This window comes from Anarrhichthys ocellatus, unplaced genomic scaffold (genome assembly GCF_004355925.1).
Source record: "Anarrhichthys ocellatus isolate YVR2014 unplaced genomic scaffold, GSC_Weel_1.0 scaffold34, whole genome shotgun sequence".
Classification (NCBI taxonomy): domain Eukaryota; kingdom Metazoa; phylum Chordata; class Actinopteri; order Perciformes; family Anarhichadidae; genus Anarrhichthys; species Anarrhichthys ocellatus.
The window spans coordinates 4,050,374-4,054,360 of record NW_022280064.1 but is presented as its reverse complement, the minus strand read 5'-3'; positions in this window follow the sequence as shown (position 1 = coordinate 4,054,360).

Below are 3,987 nucleotides of genomic sequence, written 5' to 3'. Positions count from 1 at the left end.
TTAAATTTAGTATTGCTCCTGCTGGCATCTCCCTCAGAACCAAAATTATACAAATTGAGCTATCACACACACACACACACACACACACGCACACACACACACACACACGCACACACATGGAGTGGAAGGATTTTTTGCTAATTCCACCGTTTTTTTTTCCTGGCAGCTAAAAATGGAAAGTTGTTTATTCCAATGAACAGATGCCTCCATGACACACACACATGCACACACACACAGACCACCCATGGCTGTGTGTTCCTGTACAGACATCTCATTTTATCTATCTTACATCAAACACACACACACACACACACACACTCATGTACGTGTGTTCCCCGGTAAGTAAAGCAGTGATCAGCATCGTCGTCTCATTCTGCCGTTTGATGTGACGGAAGACTGAGACTATTCTTCTTCTGTGCAAGAGGAAATGGATCTGTGCTCATCTTCAAAGTGTCGGCGGAGACGTCGGAGCGCTCAGACTTAAACCACTTTCAGGCCAAATTGACCCTTCGTCAAGTCTGGCCTCTCCTCCGCGCTGCCTGGCTACGGTGGGACAAACAATAGCTCCAGAGAGTCTGTTTCCATTGAATCCTCTTTCAGCCGCTCCTTTAAAGAAATGTGGTTTTAGTATCTCGGGTAGCCCAGAGAGACGAGCGACTGAGCACCGTATTAATATTCAGAGTGGCTGGTGAAAACAGTGTTAATATTTCTCCCATTCTTGCTGAAGTCGAGTTGTTCTCCCATCGACACATTCACCACAGAAATCGATGTGTGACTAAGTGCAGTTGCTGCTTCACGTCTCCTCCAAACATAAAAAACAACAATCAAAGAGCTAATGAAGCCCAGTCACAGTCCGCTTCACACGCCATTTTCCACGAGTCATCACAAAGACGTTATTCATGCGGTTCTCCGTGGAAATCAGAAGTGTTCAGACTACAGTATGTCCAGATGATGAGCTAAATTAAGGCCACTGTAAGTAAGTCATGAATCAAAATGTCACATCAAAGCCAGTGCAGGAGAAGGATTTATAAGATGCAGCAAACACAGTTCATCTATTAGCTCGCTCTCACCAAACGCCGTACGAATGACACGACAATTATTGAGTCATTGAGCGCACAACAACAACGCCAACGAGACAGTGAGGTAGAATAAGAAGTGAGGAAGACTTCTTGTGTCGGGAGGGAACCAGGCAAGCGCTGTCCCAAAGTGCTGTTGAGTTATTTTGAAGTTTTGAAAAGATTTAGAAGATTTAAAGTTCTTTTTTTTACGTACTTTACTTATTCACATACTTGTTTTTAGCCTGAACATGAAGTTGTTTCCTAAATCTAAAGTGGTTTTAAAGAATGTAGATGTAAAATATAAGAGGTTGAAGATGCAAAAATCTATTTACTTACACTCAGACAGTTTGACTCTTCAATCAAGGAGACTGGAAAGCAAACATCTGACAATCTGGAGCAGGTGGAGATGGGCTGCTGTGGGGGGGGGGGGATTGTGGAATGAGAAACAGGTGAGCAGGTGGATGCAGGAGTCATGTGACTTTGCTTGTTTGCTGATATAACACTGAAACTAGAACTTCAGTAGATAATCACCTCCAGATGAAGTTAGATTACTTCAAAATTGCTGAACTCAAACTCAGAAGGAATGTTTTCCCTAAAATCTCCTACAGAAAAACAAAAAAACTTTGTATGAACTTCCTGTTTACGTTAAACGCTGCGCTGCTCGGTGGATCATCTGCAAGCTGACATTTTCTCAATGAGGCAGAGAAATCTCCTAAAACCTGGCAGGAGGAGAAACCCCTACTTTATCTTTAGAGTTAATTACAGCTGGGAACTGCTCTGCAGCTCAACGTGGTGTTCCCTTTCACACACACACACACACACACACACACACACACACACACAGGCTGTTTGCTGCTAACCATTAAGGCATGTACACAAGCTGATTTGGGTGACACACAACCAGACACGAGAGCTTTCCCAGGGTGCACTTGGACACCGGTCCTGTGTCGGTCGGGCTGCGGCTCTGACGATAGCGTGAGTTTGCTGAAATAACTCCCAGTTGTAAAAATGCTACGCAATCAGCAACATGATCAATCATAACTGTCAATATGTGAGAGGAATGTGAACTCAGAGCCAGCAGAGATATTTTGAGAGCCGGTTGATCCGCAGCACAAATATGTTGGTTTTATGTTTGTTTCGTTTCTTTGTCACGTGAGTGGGTCGACTGCCAAAAAGTGCGGAGGACTGAAGACGCTTTTCTAGCTCCATGCTGTGTCCGTTGTCTTTGCAATCATACTTTATATCTTTGTTGAGTTGTCTCTGATTTAAAGTCCAACATTCATGTTTTTTGTTTTATACTATTTTTGCATGAATGAATCTGAAAGCCTGTGGTTCTCCATTTATGGACCAATAACTTCTCTTCATGGAGGCAATTAAATCATTTCATTTTTTCGCCATCTTTGCATAAAGGAGGGACGTCACCATTTTCCTCAGGGCAACACTGACACCAGACAGACCCCTGCTACACAACAACACACTTTCAACAACAGCTTTTGTGATTAATAAGCGATCAAACCAACCTCTCCGGGAGAAAAGTGCACCGCTAATATCGATATATTTACATGTTCGTAATTTCACGTGTATGAAATGCAGTGCGTTGAAAGCACCGCATGTCTCACTTTTTTTTGTGAAATTGTGATTTCAAACACTGTTAAAAAATATTCAGGTACAATCTGTCTGCATAATTTAACAATGTTATGCACATGCATGCAAGCAGCATCCAGACACACCTTCAAATACAGACACAAAGGCAGTGTAAGACACACACACACACACACACACACACACACACACACACTCTTGCTACAAAACGCAACTCAGAGTCTCAGGGGAGATTTCCATATGCTCGCAGCGCTGAACCATGAAAACTACGCTCACACCTTACAAACTAGTGATGAAAGTGATTCCTCGGAACGCTAATCAGGACCGAAATAACTCGCTTGATCATCTTCTATCAAAGGCCACAGGACGCGCCGACACGCGGACAGACTCCACAGAATAAATGTAAGTCGACACCAACCCAGTTGTGTCAACAACAAAAAGAAAACACCACCAGAAAAGTAGACAGGTAGACATATGTGGGACATGGCTAATGACAGGGACTACATTCAAATTAGAAAGACGAGTTGTGAAGACGGAATAAAGGAAGCTGGAGTCATATGTGGCGAGGACTATTAGCTGACCTTCTTCAAAGAGTATCTTTTCAAATAGATTGTTGGTGATGGGTTTTTGAATTAGTGCTGCTGCTTCAAATGGCAACTCTATTGCTGCAGCACCGTGGTTTGTACTGTGATCATTACCACGGGTGTTACTATTGACGGAGACACGCTGAACCGATCGATGGACCGCTCCCATGTCCCCGCATACTGACACCAATATCTGTTTTTCTCTCTTGTCTTTGTCTTTTGTCTTTTTGTCAAATAAAAGTTATTAATGGTCCAGCAAACACAGATTTGATAAGAAGATTAAAAACAAAAGACATTAGGAAACGTATTAATAAGACGATAAGTGAGCCTCTAAGTCTCTGAGGATGTTTGGACGTGTTTGATTGACAGCTGAGTCAGCCGGGGCACGAGACAGAATATGAACAAGTTTGAAAGACATGCCAAGCACTTTCTGAGTTTGATGTGCAAAAACACAAATGTGATAGGAAATCGTTATTTTTGGAGTGGCTAATTCCCTTCACAATAAAGTCCCTGATGCTGTTGGTTTGGGGAACGTGCAGCCCTCCGTGTGATGTGCATGGATTTAAAAGCTGCCTCTCCAACTGCAGCGTCCCGAGCCGAGCGACAACGACATGATCAGCTACCCATCATCCACACGGCCAAAACAGAGCTGGGAGCAGCAGATCTACGCATGGAGATCGAGTGCGTGTGTGTGTGTGTGTGTGTAAGGTGTGTGTTTGGTTTCACGCCAATTGGCAAAAAGA